Here is a 20,159-nt window from a genome sequence, read left to right on the forward strand (position 1 = left end):
GCCTTTTGGTGGTTTCTCCGTTTATTACTACTTTTGCTTCCTGTTTCGAATAAATTGCTTTGAACATATTTATAAACTTTTTGCCAAATAGCATGTTTTAACTGTTTCAACATGAAATCCCATTCAACGTTGTTGAATGCTTTCTGCGCATCAACAAAAACAAGCGCCATATGTTTTTCATGTCACTTGTGGCAGTTATTAAGCGAACACTGTAGTCGCTAAGCAAACACCACAGTAATTAGGCAAACCAGAATGGCAACACAGAGGGAATCAAAATGGAGGCTGACCACAAGCTGCATCACTGGGTCTTGTTCAATCAATTAGCTTAGAGGAGCTTCCATATGAAGAGGCAGTCTACAACCAAAGAGCCGTGCCTTCTGTGCCAAAACATGAGAAATGGGCAGATTTGGTGATACGTGGGTCCATTCCCAAAGTCTTTGGGCTGGCACCGGTTTGTGTAGAAAAGGTGGGGAGAGGGATTTGTGAGGGAGGCCTGTCATCTCCTGGCTTCGTAATGTCATCCGGACGGTTCAACTGATGCTCATCCGCCTCAAAATGGCTCCCGGAATGAAAGTAGGGCTGCTGGGCTCTGGTGAAGGTTGCCCATTCTCTGGCCAATTTCTCACAGGATTGGGACACTCTGCAGAGGAGGGGCCGGGCAGCCATGAACGGAAGGGAAGAGCTGTCTGCAGGAGTAGAAATCTTTTTGTTCTGGGGTGGGAGGCCAAACCTCTTCAAGGGAAAAAAGGAAAGTCCAGATGCCTGGTGGAAAACGGATCTTTGGGAGGATCCTGCTAGGAAAGGGGAACATATCTTTATTTCTTTTGGGGGTCTAAGAGGCTCGGTTGAGCCCTTTCCAGCAGGTTTAAGGAAGGCTAAAAGGGGCTGGTTTCTGGAGTGAAAGGGATGGTGGGAAGCAGGCTTTAGCGGATCCCTTTCCTTACCTTCCTTTTTTTCTCTCATCTAGGGCTTTTTATCCTGTTTTCCCTTTTTTACAAGGAAAAGGCAAAAGTCTCCCCCGTGCCTGCAAGCAGAAGAGTGACCATAATAATAGACCTGGAGAAGGTCAAGCGGGAGCCGTGTGGTGAGTGGACACTTTGGGTCAGGCTCCTCTGGGCCCACTCACACCCCTCGCTGCAGCTCCTGCATGACTATCTGGGAGCGTCTCTCATGGACGCCCAAAGGGAGCTGGATTTCTGAGAGAGAGCAGGAGTTGCCCCAGGCCTGGGTGAGAATCTCTCCCCGGGTCAAAGGAATCCACCAGCTCCGTGAACCAGAAGGAGCTTCTGGATAGATGGGGTGGGGTCTCAAAAGTGAGTGGGGTGCAGAGGAGGCTCTGATTTGGGGGGGTTTTCTTCATCTGGGGGAGGGCTAAAAGTTTGCTCAGCACCTGCGTCTCCCTTTCCCAGGGTTCCCTATAAGGAAGAGGAGGGTGAGGAGGAGGTAGCCCCTCTTCATCAGGACTGAAAAATTAAGTAGCCACCTGGAAAGGCCAAACTGTGGACCACCCCTCATCATATAATCCCCCTCCTGGGGAAAAAAGGCAGGAAAACCCTTCGATCCACTGGGTGGTGGATTAGGGGATCCCTGGACCAGGCGCTAATCCTCGTCTCCAGGGGCCAAAGGGAAGGCGGGGGGTGACTCTGCAAGACCCTTTGGCCACAGCAAGCTGGAGATCTCTCCTCTGTCTCTCTGTTCCAGCAACCCGAGGCCCAGATTTTAAATTTGGAGAGGGAGGAAGAGGAAGTCCATATAAATGAAGGTAAATTTCTCACTGTTAAGGAATCAATGAAGATACTAATGGTGGGTCATTCGGTTGATAGGAAGGGTTCCCTTCCTCCTTTCCTTCATTTGTCCCACTTTCCCCCCCCCAATGCAGGAGACTTGATCATTGAGGATCTACAGCTTCTTCCCCACCACCTTCTCCAACGCTGGCAAAACTAAAAAACAACAACGCAGTGAGAGGCATAGGCTTCCCCTCCTTCATTCTTTTCGTCAATCCTCTCACTTCCCCCCCCCCCAATGAAGGAGACCTTTCTAGAAGACCTCTAGCTTCCTCCCCACCACCTTCTCCACCATCCTCCAAAGCGCCTGAAGGCAGGAGGCAAATGAGTTCCTGTTTTATCTTCATTTTGGGGGGATAAAAGCCTCCTTTGAGCCCTTTCCAGCAGGTTTAAGGAAGGCTAAAAGGGAGGAGGGGCTGGGACAGACAAGCAGCAGGAATCCTAGAGGGGCACACCTAGGCTCAGGACAGAATATGTGACAAAGGAAATACAAAGCTTGAAACAGGAAATAACTCCAGACAATAGAGTTCAGGGGGTATAAAAACTCACTACCCACATGTGGTCACTCTCTTCTCTCGCTCTTTTCTGTTGGATCCATCTTTCTGTCTGGCTTTCCTCTGCAATAAACCACAACCCTCTTCCCAAAGCAGTTGCCGTGTTTATTCCCCGCTCGGAGGAACCGTGACAAAGACTTTTTTTCTAGCACTGTGCATAAAACAGATGATCTATTTTTCTCAAATAAGGATGCATACACTTTTGATCGCATTTAATTTTTATTTAAATTTGGGAGGGTTTTCTTCATCTGGGAGAGGCCTAAAAGTTGGGTCGGACACGACTTTGCAACTAACAGCAATACCAAACACATCAGTAGGCTTATAGAAGATAAAAATAAAATAAAATATACTGTAAAGAGGACATCCGTCACAATCATAGCAAACATGCAATTTTGGTTGTAAGTTGTGACAGTCTTAAAATGGGTCACTTTTTAAAAGAAATTCTTTATTTTTAAACAATAAGCTTCCATTCACGTAGTAAGCAACTTTGGGGGGGGAAGGGTATTTTAAAACTGCAACGGTGTCTTACGTTCAATATATACAGTCATTCTTGTGAAAGGTGGTTGAGTACAGCAGTTGTACAGATCTTTTTTTCTGAGAACCACATCCACATTAAATATTGCTAATTTAGGTTATGAAACAAACAATTACTTCATATTTACATACCGTACTAGTATTATGATACTAGTATTAGGAGTCTGCAGCTCCTGCTGGTGTATCTGGGAGAGTCTGTCATGGATGCTGAAAGGGAGCTGGATTTCCAAATGGCCCCCCGTAGAGAGAGCAGGAATTGCCCGAGACCTGGGTGAGAAAATCTCCCCTGGCCAGGAGGATCCACCAGCTCAGTGATCCAGAAGAAGCTTCTGGATAGATGGGATGGGGTCTCAAGGGCAAGGGGGCTGCAAAGTTTTGGGAGGGTTTTCTTCATCTGGGAGAGACCTAAAAGTTTGCTGAGCACCTTTGTCTCCTTTTTCCAAGTAAGAGGAGTGTGAGGAGGAGGCAGACCCTTTTCTTCCCCTTGTCATCCAGATTTATACTGAGAAGAGATCTATTTATTGGCTTTGAGATCAATAATATCGTAGCCACATTAACATAGCAACAAAAATCCTTGGAAAAGAAGCTTACCAATAGTATGTTAATCTGAAAGTCACTAAACTGATCACACCAAATTCACGGTTTCTAGAAGCTGTGGCGTCCTGGGGCCATGGCAGGAATGGCTGCAATTATGTGGGGTTTTTTCCTGCTAAACAACAGACACTGTGCTTATAGTCTTGAAGGACTCTTGCTGAAAAATCAGTCACAATACTTAATTTCGGGCTCTATTAGTCCAAAGAAGACTTGAGAGATTTTTAGAAGGTGCTCAGGAAGAGTTTCTTTTCTTACAAAAGGAAAAAAAATATTTATATGCTACATAACATTCTTAGGCAACAGACCTGCCATCTTTCTAGTTTTATCCCTTCGACTGTTTTTTTTCTTTCTTACGGCTGAGTGGCAAACAGGTTCTTTAACAAGAGACTTAAGGAAAGGGAGGAATCAGCTTGTGTCTATTGGAAAATATTCCTTTTCTTTTGATAAGCTTTATCCAATGTTTTATAATTCTTTTTCAATACTGTTGTGGGAAGTCAGCTCCCCAGAGAAGGAAATATTAAAAGGGCAGGAAATACATTTCCAAAAAAAGAAGTTAAAGAGGCAGAAAAGCATGCCCAGTTTTTCTTAATAGCCCCAAGTCTCCCTTCCCCAAGCAGAAACCAACTCTATAGAAATGCAGCCGTAAACCATTCAGGAAGGTTGAAGCTAAGAAGACTTCAGACATCTAAAATCTACATACATGGCAGGAATGGCTGCAATTATGTGGGGTTTTTTTCCTGCTAAACAAGAGTCACTGTGCTTATAGCCTTGAAGGACTCTTGCTGAAAAATCAGTCACAATGCTTAATTTCGGGCTATATTAGTCCAAAGAAGACTTGAGGGACTAAAATGGGTCACTTTTCAGAAAAAAATATTTATTTTTAAACAATAAGCTTCCATTCATATAGTAAACAACTTTGGGGGGAAGGTTTTTTTAAAAACTGCAACGGCGTCTTAACGTTCAATATATACAGTCATTCTTGTGAAAGGTGGTTGAGTATATACAGCAGTTGTACAGATCTTTTTTTTTCTGAGAACCACCTCCACATTAAATATTGCTAATTTAGGTGATAAAACAAACAATTACTTCATATTTACATTCAAATTACTCTAGTCAAGACTTCTAGAGAGAGGACAAATACTAATGTGATAATGGACAACCTTGTCTTGTGCCTTTTGGTGGTTTCTCCGTTTATTACTACTTTTGCTTCCTGTTTCGAATAAATTGCTTTGAACATATTTATAAACTTTTTGCCAAATAGCATGTTTTAACTGTTTCAACATGAAATCCCATTCAACGTTGTTGAATGCTTTCTGCGCATCAACAAAAACAAGCGCCATATGTTTTTCATGTCACTTGTGGCAGTTATTAAGCGAACACTGTAGTCGCTAAGCAAACACCACAGTAATAGGCAAACCAGAATGGCAACACAGAGGGAATCAAAATGGAGGCTGACCAAAAGCTGCATCACTGGGTCTTGTTCAATCAATTAGCTTAGAGGAGCTTCCATATGAAGAGGCAGTCTACAACCAAAGAGCCGTGCCTTCTGTGCCAAAACATGAGAAATGGGCAGATTTGGTGATACGTGGGTCCATTCCCAAAGTCTTTGGGCTGGCACCGGTTTGTGTAGAAAAGGTGGGGAGAGGGATTTGTGAGGGAGGCCTGTCATCTTGTGGCTTCGTAATGTCATCCGGACGGTTCAACTGATGCTCATCCGCCTCAAAATGGCTCCCGGAATGAAAGTAGGGCTGCTGGGCTCTGGTGAAGGTTGCCCATTCTCTGGCCAATTTCTCACAGGATTGGGACACTCTGCAGAGGAGGGGCCGGGCAGCCATGAACGGAAGGGAAGAGCTGTCTGCGGGAGTGGAAATCTTTTTGTTCTGGGGTGGGAGGCCAAACCTCTTCAAGGGAAAAAGGAAAGTCCAGATGCCTGGTGGAAAAAGGATCTTTGGGAGGATCCTCCTAGCAAAGGGGATCGGGTGGGGGGAGGAGGCAAATGGGTTCCAATTTTATCTTTATTTCTTTTTGGGGCCTAAAAGCCTCGGTTGAGCCCTTTCCAGTACGCTTAAGGAAGGCTAAAAGGGAGGAGCTTGTTTCTCCTCTCTTCTAGGCCTTTTTTTCTCTTGCTGCTTCCCTTTTTTTTCAAGAAAAAGGGAAAAGTCTCCCCGAAGCCTTTGACCACAAAGGTCACGATAACCATTGAGCTGGAGATGGTGAAAAGGGAGCCGTGTGGTGAGTGGACATTTTGGGTCAGGTTCCTCCCGGCCCAGTCAGCACCCCTCCCTCTGCAGCTCCTGCTGGGGTATCTGGGAGAGTCTGTCATGGACGCTGAAAGGGAGCTGGATTTCCGAATGGCCCCTGTAGACAAAGCAGGAGTTGCCTCAGGCCTGAGTGAGAATCTCTCCCCTGGCCAGGAGGGTCCACCAGCTCCGTGATCCAGAAGAAGCTTCTGGATAGATGGGATGGGGTCTCAAGGGGAAGGGGGCTGCAAAGATTTGGGAGGGTTTTCTTCATCTGGGAGAGACCTAAAAGTTTGCTGAGCACCTTTGTCTCCTTTTTCCAAGTAAGAGGAGTGTGAGGAGGAGGCAGACCCTTTTCTTCCCCTTGTCATCCGGATTTATACTGAGAAGAGATCTATTTATTGGCTTTGAGATCAATAATATCGTAGCTACATTAACATAGCAACAAAAATCCTTGGAAAAGAAGCTTACCAATAGTATATTAATCTGAAAGTCACTAAACTGATAACACCAAATTCATGATTTCTAGAAGCTGTGGCGTCCTGGGGCCATGGCAGGAATGGCTGCAATTATGTGGGTTTTTTTTTCCTGCTAAACAACAGACACTGTGCTTATAGTCTTGAAGGACTCTTGCTGAAAAATCAGTCACAATACTTAATTTCGGGCTATATTAGTCCAAAGAAGACTTGAGGGACTAAAATGGGTCACTTTTCAGAAAAAATATTTATTTTTAAACAATAAGCTTCCATTCATCTAGTAAACAACTTTGGGGGGAAGGTTTTTTTAAAAACTGCAACGGCGTCTTAACGTTCAATATATACAGTCATTCTTGTGAAAGGTGGTTGAGTATATACAGCAGTTGTACAGATCTTTTTTTTCTGAGAACCACCTCCACATTAAATATTGCTAATTTAGGTGATAAAACAAACAATTACTTCATATTTACATTCAAATTACTCTAGTCAAGACTTCTAGAGAGAGGACAAATACTAATGTGATAATGGACAACCTTGTCTTGTGCCTTTTGGTGGTTTCTCCGTTTATTACTACTTTTGCTTCCTGTTTCGAATAAATTGCTTTGAACATATTTATAAACTTTTTGCCAAATAGCATGTTTTAACTGTTTCAACATGAAATCCCATTCAACGTTGTTGAATGCTTTCTGCGCATCAACAAAAACAAGCGCCATATGTTTTTCATGTCACTTGTGGCAGTTATTAAGCGAACACTGTAGTCGCTAAGCAAACACCACAGTAATTAGGCAAACCAGAATGGCAACACAGAGGGAATCAAAATGGAGGCTGACCACAAGCTGCATCACTGGGTCTTGTTCAATCAATTAGCTTAGAGGAGCTTCCATATGAAGAGGCAGTCTACAACCAAAGAGCCGTGCCTTCTGTGCCAAAACATGAGAAATGGGCAGATTTGGTGATACGTGGGTCCATTCCCAAAGTCTTTGGGCTGGCACCGGTTTGTGTAGAAAAGGTGGGGAGAGGGATTTGTGAGGGAGGCCTGTCATCTTGTGGCTTCGTAATGTCATCCGGACGGTTCAACTGATGCTCATCCGCCTCAAAATGGCTCCCGGAATGAAAGTAGGGCTGCTGGGCTCTGGTGAAGGTTGCCCATTCTCTGGCCAATTTCTCACAGGATTGGGACACTCTGCAGAGGAGGGGCCGGGCAGCCATGAACGGAAGGGAAGAGCTGTCTGCAGGAGTAGAAATCTTTTTGTTCTGGGGTGGGAGGCCAAACCTCTTCAAGGGAAAAAAGGAAAGTCCAGATGCCTGGTGGAAAACGGATCTTTGGGAGGATCCTGCTAGGAAAGGGGAACATATCTTTATTTCTTTTGGGGGTCTAAGAGGCTCGGTTGAGCCCTTTCCAGCAGGTTTAAGGAAGGCTAAAAGGGGCTGGTTTCTGGAGTGAAAGGGATGGTGGGAAGCAGGCTTTAGCGGATCCCTTTCCTTACCTTCCTTTTTTTCTCTCATCTAGGGCTTTTTTATCCTGTTTTCCCTTTTTTACAAGGAAAAGGCAAAAGTCTCCCCCACGCCTGCAAGCAGGAGAGTGACCATAATAATAGACCTGGAGAAGGTCAAGCGGGAGCCGTGTGGTGAGTGGACACTTTGGGTCAGGCTCCTCTGGGCCCACTCACACCCCTCGCTGCAGCTCCTGCATGACTATCTGGGAGCGTCTCTCATGGACGCCCAAAGGGAGCTGGATTTCTGAGAGAGAGCAGGAGTTGCCCCAGGCCTGGGTGAGAATCTCTCCCCCGGTCAAAGGAATCCACCAGCTCCGTGAACCAGAAGGAGCTTCTGGATAGATGGGGTGGGGTCTCAAAAGGGAGTGGGGTGCAGAGGAGGCTCTGATTTGGGGGGGTTTTCTTCATCTGGGGGAGGGCTAAAAGTTTGCTCAGCACCTGCGTCTCCCTTTCCCAGGGTTCCCTAAGGAAGAGGAGGGTGAGGAGGAGGTAGCCCCTCTTCATCAGGACTGAAAAATTAAGTAGCCACCTGGAAAGGCCAAACTGTGGACCACCCCTCATCATATAATCCCCCTCCTGGGGAAAAAGGGCAGGAAAACCCTTCGATCCACTGGGTGGTGGATTAGGGGATCCCTGGACCAGGCGCTAATCCTCGTCTCCAGGGGCCAAAGGGAAGGCGGGGGGTGACTCTGCAAGACCCTTTGGCCACAGCAAGCTGGAGATCTCTCCTCTGTCTCTCTGTTCCAGCAACCCGAGGCCCAGATTTTAAATTTGGAGAGGGAGGAAGAGGAAGTCCATATAAATGAAGGTAAATTTCTCACTGTTAAGGAATCAATGAAGATACTAATGGTGGGTCATTCGGTTGATAGGAAGGGTTCCCTTCCTCCTTTCCTTCATTTGTCCCACTTTCCCCCCCCCAATGCAGGAGACTTGATCATTGAGGATCTACAGCTTCTTCCCCACCACCTTCTCCAACGCTGGCAAAACTAAAAAACAACAACGCAGTGAGAGGCATAGGCTTCCCCTCCTTCATTCTTTTCGTCAATCCTCTCACTTTTCCCCCCCCCCCCAATGAAGGAGACCTTTCTAGAAGACCTCTAGCTTCCTCCCCACCACCTTCTCCACCATCCTCCAAAGCGCCTGAAGGCAGGAGGCAAATGAGTTCCTGTTTTATCTTTATTTTGGGGGGATAAAAGCCTCCTTTGAGCCCTTTCCAGCAGGTTTAAGGAAGGCTAAAAGGGAGGAGGGGCTGGTTTCTGGAGTGAAAGGGATGGTGGGAAGGAGGCTTTAGCGGATCCCTTTCCTTACCTTCCTTTTTTCCTCTCTTCTAGGGCTTTTTTTTCTTGCTTCTTTCCTTGCGTTGCAAGGAAACAAAATGCAAAGAACCCTACCCCGAAACCTAACCCTAACCCCTACCCCTAACTCTGCAAGGAGAGTGACCTATATTGTTCATGTGGAGATGGTCAAGTGGGAGCCATGTGGTGAGTGGACATTTTGGGCCGGGCTCCTCCCGGCCCACTCAGCACCCCTCCCTCTGCAGCTCCTGCATGACTATCTGGGAGCGTCTATCATGGACGCCCAAAGGGAGCTGGATTTCCGAATGGCCCCCGTAGAGAGAGCAGGAGTTGCTCCAGGCCTGGGTGAGAATCTCTCCCCTGGCCAGGAGGATCCACCAGCTCCGTGATCCAGAAGAAGCTTCTGGATAGATGGGATGGGGTCTCAAGGGGAAGGGGGCTGCAAAGATTTGGGAGGGTTTTCTTCATCTGGGGGAGACCTAAAAGTTTGCTGAGCACCTGTGTCTCTTTTTTACAAGTAAGAGGAGTGTGAGGAGGAGGCAGACCCTTTTCTTCCCCTTGTCATCCAGATTTATACTGAGAAGAGATCTATTTATTGGCTTTGAGATCAATAATATCGTAGCCACATTAACATAGCAACAAAAATCCTTGGAAAAGAAGCTTACCAATAGTATATTAATCTGAAAGTCACTAAACTGATCACACCAAATTCACGGTTTCTAGAAGCTGTGGCGTCCTGGGGCCATGGCAGGAATGGCTGCAATTATGTGGGGTTTTTTTTCCTGCTAAACAACAGACACTGTGCTTATAGTCTTGAAGGACTCTTGCTGAATAATCAGTCACAATACTTAATTTCGGGCTATATTAGTCCAAAGAAGACTTGAGGGATTTTTAGAAGATGCTCAGGAAGAGTTTCTTTTCTTACAAAAGGAAAAAAATATTTATATGCTACATAACATTCTTAGGCAACAGACCTGCCATCTTTCTAGTTTTATCCCTTCGACTGTTTTTTTTCTTTCTTACGGCTGAGTGGCAAACAGGTTCTTTAACAAGAGACTTAAGGAAACGGAGGAATCAGCTTGTGTCTATTGGAAAATATTCCTTTTCTTTTGATAAGCTTTATCCAATGTTTTATAATTCTTTTTCAATACTGTTGTGGGAATTCAGCTCCCCAGAGAAGGAAATATTAAAAGGGCAGGAAAATACATGTCCAAAAAAAGAAGTTAAAGAGGCAGAAAAGCATGCCCAGTTTTTCTTAATAGCCCCAAGTCTCCCTTCCCCAAGCAGAAACCAACTCTATAGAAATGCAGCCGTAAACCATTCAGGAAGGTTGAAGCTAAGAAGACTTCAGACATCTAAAATCTACATACATGGCAGGAATGGCTGCAATTATGTGGGGGTTTTTTCCTGCTAAACAAGAGTCACTGTGCTTATAGCCTTGAAGGACTCTTGCTGAAAAATCAGTCACAATGCTTAATTTCGGGCTATATTAGTCCAAAGAAGACTTGAGGGACTAAAATGGGTCACTTTTCAGAAAAAAATATTTATTTTTAAACAATAAGCTTCCATTCATCTAGTAAACAACTTTGGGGGGAAGGTTTTTTTAAAAACTGCAACGGCGTCTTAACGTTCAATATATACAGTCATTCTTGTGAAAGGTGGTTGAGTATATACAGCAGTTGTACAGATCTTTTTTTTCTGAGAACCACCTCCACATTAAATATTGCTAATTTAGGTGATAAAACAAACAATTACTTCATATTTACATTCAAATTACTCTAGTCAAGACTTCTAGAGAGAGGACAAATACTAATGTGATAATGGACAACCTTGTCTTGTGCCTTTTGGTGGTTTCTCCGTTTATTACTACTTTTGCTTCCTGTTTCGAATAAATTGCTTTGAACATATTTATAAACTTTTTGCCAAATAGCATGTTTTAACTGTTTCAACATGAAATCCCATTCAACGTTGTTGAATGCTTTCTGCGCATCAACAAAAACAAGCGCCATATGTTTTTCATGTCACTTGTGGCAGTTATTAAGCGAACACTGTAGTCGCTAAGCAAACACCACAGTAATTAGGCAAACCAGAATGGCAACACAGAGGGAATCAAAATGGAGGCTGACCACAAGCTGCATCACTGGGTCTTGTTCAATCAATTAGCTTAGAGGAGCTTCCATATGAAGAGGCAGTCTACAACCAAAGAGCCGTGCCTTCTGTGCCAAAACATGAGAAATGGGCAGATTTGGTGATACGTGGGTCCATTCCCAAAGTCTTTGGGCTGGCACCGGTTTGTGTAGAAAAGGTGGGGAGAGGGATTTGTGAGGGAGGCCTGTCATCTCGTGGCTTCGTAATGTCATCCGGACGGTTCAACTGATGCTCATCCGCCTCAAAATGGCTCCCGGAATGAAAGTAGGGCTGCTGGGCTCTGGTGAAGGTTGCCCATTCTCTGGCCAATTTCTCACAGGATTGGGACACTCTGCAGAGGAGGGGCCGGGCAGCCATGAACGGAAGGGAAGAGCTGTCTGCAGGAGTAGAAATCTTTTTGTTCTGGGGTGGGAGGCCAAACCTCTTCAAGGGAAAAAAGGAAAGTCCAGATGCCTGGTGGAAAACGGATCTTTGGGAGGATCCTGCTAGGAAAGGGGAACATATCTTTATTTCTTTTGGGGGTCTAAGAGGCTCGGTTGAGCCCTTTCCAGCAGGTTTAAGGAAGGCTAAAAGGGGCTGGTTTCTGGAGTGAAAGGGATGGTGGGAAGCAGGCTTTAGCGGATCCCTTTCCTTACCTTCCTTTTTTTCTCTCATCTAGGGCTTTTTTATCCTGTTTTCCCTTTTTTACAAGGAAAAGGCAAAAGTCTCCCCCACGCCTGCAAGCAGGAGAGTGACCATAATAATAGACCTGGAGAAGGTCAAGCGGGAGCCGTGTGGTGAGTGGACACTTTGGGTCAGGCTCCTCTGGGCCCACTCACACCCCTCGCTGCAGCTCCTGCATGACTATCTGGGAGCGTCTCTCATGGACGCCCAAAGGGAGCTGGATTTCTGAGAGAGAGCAGGAGTTGCCCCAGGCCTGGGTGAGAATCTCTCCCCCGGTCAAAGGAATCCACCAGCTCCGTGAACCAGAAGGAGCTTCTGGATAGATGGGGTGGGGTCTCAAAAGGGAGTGGGGTGCAGAGGAGGCTCTGATTTGGGGGGGTTTTCTTCATCTGGGGGAGGGCTAAAAGTTTGCTCAGCACCTGCGTCTCCCTTTCCCAGGGTTCCCTAAGGAAGAGGAGGGTGAGGAGGAGGTAGCCCCTCTTCATCAGGACTGAAAAATTAAGTAGCCACCTGGAAAGGCCAAACTGTGGACCACCCCTCATCATATAATCCCCCTCCTGGGGAAAAAGGGCAGGAAAACCCTTCGATCCACTGGGTGGTGGATTAGGGGATCCCTGGACCAGGCGCTAATCCTCGTCTCCAGGGGCCAAAGGGAAGGCGGGGGGTGACTCTGCAAGACCCTTTGGCCACAGCAAGCTGGAGATCTCTCCTCTGTCTCTCTGTTCCAGCAACCCGAGGCCCAGATTTTAAATTTGGAGAGGGAGGAAGAGGAAGTCCATATAAATGAAGGTAAATTTCTCACTGTTAAGGAATCAATGAAGATACTAATGGTGGGTCATTCGGTTGATAGGAAGGGTTCCCTTCCTCCTTTCCTTCATTTGTCCCACTTTCCCCCCCCCAATGCAGGAGACTTGATCATTGAGGATCTACAGCTTCTTCCCCACCACCTTCTCCAACGCTGGCAAAACTAAAAAACAACAACGCAGTGAGAGGCATAGGCTTCCCCTCCTTCATTCTTTTCGTCAATCCTCTCACTTTTCCCCCCCCCCCCAATGAAGGAGACCTTTCTAGAAGACCTCTAGCTTCCTCCCCACCACCTTCTCCACCATCCTCCAAAGCGCCTGAAGGCAGGAGGCAAATGAGTTCCTGTTTTATCTTTATTTTGGGGGGATAAAAGCCTCCTTTGAGCCCTTTCCAGCAGGTTTAAGGAAGGCTAAAAGGGAGGAGGGGCTGGTTTCTGGAGTGAAAGGGATGGTGGGAAGGAGGCTTTAGCGGATCCCTTTCCTTACCTTCCTTTTTTCCTCTCTTCTAGGGCTTTTTTTTCTTGCTTCTTTCCTTGCGTTGCAAGGAAACAAAATGCAAAGAACCCTACCCCGAAACCTAACCCTAACCCTAACCCCTACCCCTAACTCTGCAAGGAGAGTGACCTATATTGTTCATGTGGAGATGGTCAAGTGGGAGCCATGTGGTGAGTGGACATTTTGGGCCGGGCTCCTCCCGGCCCACTCAGCACCCCTCCCTCTGCAGCTCCTGCATGACTATCTGGGAGCGTCTATCATGGACGCCCAAAGGGAGCTGGATTTCCGAATGGCCCCCGTAGAGAGAGCAGGAGTTGCTCCAGGCCTGGGTGAGAATCTCTCCCCTGGCCAGGAGGATCCACCAGCTCCGTGATCCAGAAGAAGCTTCTGGATAGATGGGATGGGGTCTCAAGGGGAAGGGGGCTGCAAAGATTTGGGAGGGTTTTCTTCATCTGGGGGAGACCTAAAAGTTTGCTGAGCACCTGTGTCTCTTTTTTACAAGTAAGAGGAGTGTGAGGAGGAGGCAGACCCTTTTCTTCCCCTTGTCATCCAGATTTATACTGAGAAGAGATCTATTTATTGGCTTTGAGATCAATAATATCGTAGCCACATTAACATAGCAACAAAAATCCTTGGAAAAGAAGCTTACCAATAGTATATTAATCTGAAAGTCACTAAACTGATCACACCAAATTCACGGTTTCTAGAAGCTGTGGCGTCCTGGGGCCATGGCAGGAATGGCTGCAATTATGTGGGGTTTTTTTTCCTGCTAAACAACAGACACTGTGCTTATAGTCTTGAAGGACTCTTGCTGAATAATCAGTCACAATACTTAATTTCGGGCTATATTAGTCCAAAGAAGACTTGAGGGATTTTTAGAAGATGCTCAGGAAGAGTTTCTTTTCTTACAAAAGGAAAAAAATATTTATATGCTACATAACATTCTTAGGCAACAGACCTGCCATCTTTCTAGTTTTATCCCTTCGACTGTTTTTTTTCTTTCTTACGGCTGAGTGGCAAACAGGTTCTTTAACAAGAGACTTAAGGAAACGGAGGAATCAGCTTGTGTCTATTGGAAAATATTCCTTTTCTTTTGATAAGCTTTATCCAATGTTTTATAATTCTTTTTCAATACTGTTGTGGGAATTCAGCTCCCCAGAGAAGGAAATATTAAAAGGGCAGGAAAATACATGTCCAAAAAAAGAAGTTAAAGAGGCAGAAAAGCATGCCCAGTTTTTCTTAATAGCCCCAAGTCTCCCTTCCCCAAGCAGAAACCAACTCTATAGAAATGCAGCCGTAAACCATTCAGGAAGGTTGAAGCTAAGAAGACTTCAGACATCTAAAATCTACATACATGGCAGGAATGGCTGCAATTATGTGGGGGTTTTTTCCTGCTAAACAAGAGTCACTGTGCTTATAGCCTTGAAGGACTCTTGCTGAAAAATCAGTCACAATGCTTAATTTCGGGCTATATTAGTCCAAAGAAGACTTGAGGGACTAAAATGGGTCACTTTTCAGAAAAAAATATTTATTTTTAAACAATAAGCTTCCATTCATCTAGTAAACAACTTTGGGGGGAAGGTTTTTTTAAAAACTGCAACGGCGTCTTAACGTTCAATATATACAGTCATTCTTGTGAAAGGTGGTTGAGTATATACAGCAGTTGTACAGATCTTTTTTTTCTGAGAACCACCTCCACATTAAATATTGCTAATTTAGGTGATAAAACAAACAATTACTTCATATTTACATTCAAATTACTCTAGTCAAGACTTCTAGAGAGAGGACAAATACTAATGTGATAATGGACAACCTTGTCTTGTGCCTTTTGGTGGTTTCTCCGTTTATTACTACTTTTGCTTCCTGTTTCGAATAAATTGCTTTGAACATATTTATAAACTTTTTGCCAAATAGCATGTTTTAACTGTTTCAACATGAAATCCCATTCAACGTTGTTGAATGCTTTCTGCGCATCAACAAAAACAAGCGCCATATGTTTTTCATGTCACTTGTGGCAGTTATTAAGCGAACACTGTAGTCGCTAAGCAAACACCACAGTAATTAGGCAAACCAGAATGGCAACACAGAGGGAATCAAAATGGAGGCTGACCACAAGCTGCATCACTGGGTCTTGTTCAATCAATTAGCTTAGAGGAGCTTCCATATGAAGAGGCAGTCTACAACCAAAGAGCCGTGCCTTCTGTGCCAAAACATGAGAAATGGGCAGATTTGGTGATACGTGGGTCCATTCCCAAAGTCTTTGGGCTGGCACCGGTTTGTGTAGAAAAGGTGGGGAGAGGGATTTGTGAGGGAGGCCTGTCATCTCGTGGCTTCGTAATGTCATCCGGACGGTTCAACTGATGCTCATCCGCCTCAAAATGGCTCCCGGAATGAAAGTAGGGCTGCTGGGCTCTGGTGAAGGTTGCCCATTCTCTGGCCAATTTCTCACAGGATTGGGACACTCTGCAGAGGAGGGGCCGGGCAGCCATGAACGGAAGGGAAGAGCTGTCTGCAGGAGTAGAAATCTTTTTGTTCTGGGGTGGGAGGCCAAACCTCTTCAAGGGAAAAAAGGAAAGTCCAGATGCCTGGTGGAAAACGGATCTTTGGGAGGATCCTGCTAGGAAAGGGGAACATATCTTTATTTCTTTTGGGGGTCTAAGAGGCTCGGTTGAGCCCTTTCCAGCAGGTTTAAGGAAGGCTAAAAGGGGCTGGTTTCTGGAGTGAAAGGGATGGTGGGAAGCAGGCTTTAGCGGATCCCTTTCCTTACCTTCCTTTTTTTCTCTCATCTAGGGCTTTTTTATCCTGTTTTCCCTTTTTTACAAGGAAAAGGCAAAAGTCTCCCCCACGCCTGCAAGCAGGAGAGTGACCATAATAATAGACCTGGAGAAGGTCAAGCGGGAGCCGTGTGGTGAGTGGACACTTTGGGTCAGGCTCCTCTGGGCCCACTCACACCCCTCGCTGCAGCTCCTGCATGACTATCTGGGAGCGTCTCTCATGGACGCCCAAAGGGAGCTGGATTTCTGAGAGAGAGCAGGAGTTGCCCCAGGCCTGGGTGAGAATCTCTCCCCCGGTCAAAGGAATCCACCAGCTCCGTGAACCAGAAGGAGCTTCTGGATAGATGGGGTGGGGTCTCAAAAGGGAGTGGGGTGCAGAGGAGGCTCTGATTTGGGGGGGGGGTTTCTTCATCTGGGGGAGGGCTAAAAGTTTGCTCAGCACCTGCGTCTCCCTTTCCCAGGGTTCCCTATAAGGAAGAGGAGGGTGAGGAGGAGGTAGCCCCTCTTCATCAGGACTGAAAAATTAAGTAGCCACCTGGAAAGGCCAAACTGTGGACCACCCCTCATCATATAATCCCCCTCCTGGGGAAAAAGGGCAGGAAAACCCTTCGATCCACTGGGTGGTGGATTAGGGGATCCCTGGACCAGGCGCTAATCCTCGTCTCCAGGGGCCAAAGGGAAGGCGGGGGGTGACTCTGCAAGACCCTTTGGCCACAGCAAGCTGGAGATCTCTCCTCTGTCTCTCTGTTCCAGCAACCCGAGGCCCAGATTTTAAATTTGGAGAGGGAGGAAGAGGAAGTCCATATAAATGAAGGTAAATTTCTCACTGTTAAGGAATCAATGAAGATACTAATGGTGGGTCATTCGGTTGATAGGAAGGGTTCCCTTCCTCCTTTCCTTCATTTGTCCCACTTTCCCCCCCCCCAATGCAGGAGACTTGATCATTGAGGATCTACAGCTTCTTCCCCACCACCTTCTCCAACGCTGGCAAAACTAAAAAACAACAACGCAGTGAGAGGCATAGGCTTCCCCTCCTTCATTCTTTTCGTCAATCCTCTCACTTTTTCCCCCCCCCCAATGAAGGAGACCTTTCTAGAAGACCTCTAGCTTCCTCCCCACCACCTTCTCCACCATCCTCCAAAGCGCCTGAAGGCAGGAGGCAAATGAGTTCCTGTTTTATCTTTATTTTGGGGGGATAAAAGCCTCCTTTGAGCCCTTTCCAGCAGGTTTAAGGAAGGCTAAAAGGGAGGAGGGGCTGGTTTCTGGAGTGAAAGGGATGGTGGGAAGGAGGCTTTAGCGGATCCCTTTCCTTACCTTCCTTTTTTCCTCTCTTCTAGGGCTTTTTTTTTCTTGCTTCTTTCCTTGCGTTGCAAGGAAACAAAATGCAAAGAACCCTACCCCGAAACCTAACCCTAACCCTAACCCCTACCCCTAACTCTGCAAGGAGAGTGACCTATATTGTTCATGTGGAGATGGTCAAGTGGGAGCCATGTGGTGAGTGGACATTTTGGGCCGGGCTCCTCCCGGCCCACTCAGCACCCCTCCCTCTGCAGCTCCTGCATGACTATCTGGGAGCGTCTATCATGGACGCCCAAAGGGAGCTGGATTTCCGAATGGCCCCCGTAGAGAGAGCAGGAGTTGCTCCAGGCCTGGGTGAGAATCTCTCCCCTGGCCAGGAGGATCCACCAGCTCCGTGATCCAGAAGAAGCTTCTGGATAGATGGGATGGGGTCTCAAGGGGAAGGGGGCTGCAAAGATTTGGGAGGGTTTTCTTCATCTGGGGGAGACCTAAAAGTTTGCTGAGCACCTGTGTCTCTTTTTTACAAGTAAGAGGAGTGTGAGGAGGAGGCAGACCCTTTTCTTCCCCTTGTCATCCAGATTTATACTGAGAAGAGATCTATTTATTGGCTTTGAGATCAATAATATCGTAGCCACATTAACATAGCAACAAAAATCCTTGGAAAAGAAGCTTACCAATAGTATATTAATCTGAAAGTCACTAAACTGATCACACCAAATTCACGGTTTCTAGAAGCTGTGGCGTCCTGGGGCCATGGCAGGAATGGCTGCAATTATGTGGGGTTTTTTTTCCTGCTAAACAACAGACACTGTGCTTATAGTCTTGAAGGACTCTTGCTGAATAATCAGTCACAATACTTAATTTCGGGCTATATTAGTCCAAAGAAGACTTGAGGGATTTTTAGAAGATGCTCAGGAAGAGTTTCTTTTCTTACAAAAGGAAAAAAATATTTATATGCTACATAACATTCTTAGGCAACAGACCTGCCATCTTTCTAGTTTTATCCCTTCGACTGTTTTTTTTCTTTCTTACGGCTGAGTGGCAAACAGGTTCTTTAACAAGAGACTTAAGGAAACGGAGGAATCAGCTTGTGTCTATTGGAAAATATTCCTTTTCTTTTGATAAGCTTTATCCAATGTTTTATAATTCTTTTTCAATACTGTTGTGGGAATTCAGCTCCCCAGAGAAGGAAATATTAAAAGGGCAGGAAAATACATGTCCAAAAAAAGAAGTTAAAGAGGCAGAAAAGCATGCCCAGTTTTTCTTAATAGCCCCAAGTCTCCCTTCCCCAAGCAGAAACCAACTCTATAGAAATGCAGCCGTAAACCATTCAGGAAGGTTGAAGCTAAGAAGACTTCAGACATCTAAAATCTACATACATGGCAGGAATGGCTGCAATTATGTGGGGTTTTTTTCCTGCTAAACAAGAGTCACTGTGCTTATAGCCTTGAAGGACTCTTGCTGAAAAATCAGTCACAATGCTTAATTTCGGGCTATATTAGTCCAAAGAAGACTTGAGGGACTAAAATGGGTCACTTTTCAGAAAAAAATATTTATTTTTAAACAATAAGCTTCCATTCATCTAGTAAACAACTTTGGGGGGAAGGTTTTTTTAAAAACTGCAACGGCGTCTTAACGTTCAATATATACAGTCATTCTTGTGAAAGGTGGTTGAGTATATACAGCAGTTGTACAGATCTTTTTTTTCTGAGAACCACCTCCACATTAAATATTGCTAATTTAGGTGATAAAACAAACAATTACTTCATATTTACATTCAAATTACTCTAGTCAAGACTTCTAGAGAGAGGACAAATACTAATGTGATAATGGACAACCTTGTCTTGTGCCTTTTGGTGGTTTCTCCGTTTATTACTACTTTTGCTTCCTGTTTCGAATAAATTGCTTTGAACATATTTATAAACTTTTTGCCAAATAGCATGTTTTAACTGTTTCAACATGAAATCCCATTCAACGTTGTTGAATGCTTTCTGCGCATCAACAAAAACAAGCGCCATATGTTTTTCATGTCACTTGTGGCAGTTATTAAGCGAACACTGTAGTCGCTAAGCAAACACCACAGTAATTAGGCAAACCAGAATGGCAACACAGAGGGAATCAAAATGGAGGCTGACCACAAGCTGCATCACTGGGTCTTGTTCAATCAATTAGCTTAGAGGAGCTTCCATATGAAGAGGCAGTCTACAACCAAAGAGCCGTGCCTTCTGTGCCAAAACATGAGAAATGGGCAGATTTGGTGATACGTGGGTCCATTCCCAAAGTCTTTGGGCTGGCACCGGTTTGTGTAGAAAAGGTGGGGAGAGGGATTTGTGAGGGAGGCCTGTCATCTCCTGGCTTCGTAATGTCATCCGGACGGTTCAACTGATGCTCATCCGCCTCAAAATGGCTCCCGGAATGAAAGTAGGGCTGCTGGGCTCTGGTGAAGGTTGCCCATTCTCTGGCCAATTTCTCACAGGATTGGGACACTCTGCAGAGGAGGGGCCGGGCAGCCATGAACGGAAGGGAAGAGCTGTCTGCAGGAGTAGAAATCTTTTTGTTCTGGGGTGGGAGGCCAAACCTCTTCAAGGGAAAAAAGGAAAGTCCAGATGCCTGGTGGAAAACGGATCTTTGGGAGGATCCTGCTAGGAAAGGGGAACATATCTTTATTTCTTTTGGGGGTCTAAGAGGCTCGGTTGAGCCCTTTCCAGCAGGTTTAAGGAAGGCTAAAAGGGGCTGGTTTCTGGAGTGAAAGGGATGGTGGGAAGCAGGCTTTAGCGGATCCCTTTCCTTACCTTCCTTTTTTTCTCTCATCTAGGGCTTTTTTATCCTGTTTTCTGAGAGAGAGCAGGAGTTGCCCCAGGCCTGGGTGAGAATCTCTCCCCGGGTCAAAGGAATCCACCAGCTCCGTGAACCAGAAGGAGCTTCTGGATAGATGGGGTGGGGTCTCAAAAGGGAGTGGGGTGCAGAGGAGGCTCTGAATTTGGGGGGTCTTCATCTGGGGGAG

This window comes from Vipera ursinii (assembly GCF_947247035.1).
Source record: "Vipera ursinii genome assembly, chromosome: 11".
NCBI classification, from domain to species: Eukaryota; Metazoa; Chordata; class Lepidosauria; order Squamata; family Viperidae; genus Vipera; species Vipera ursinii.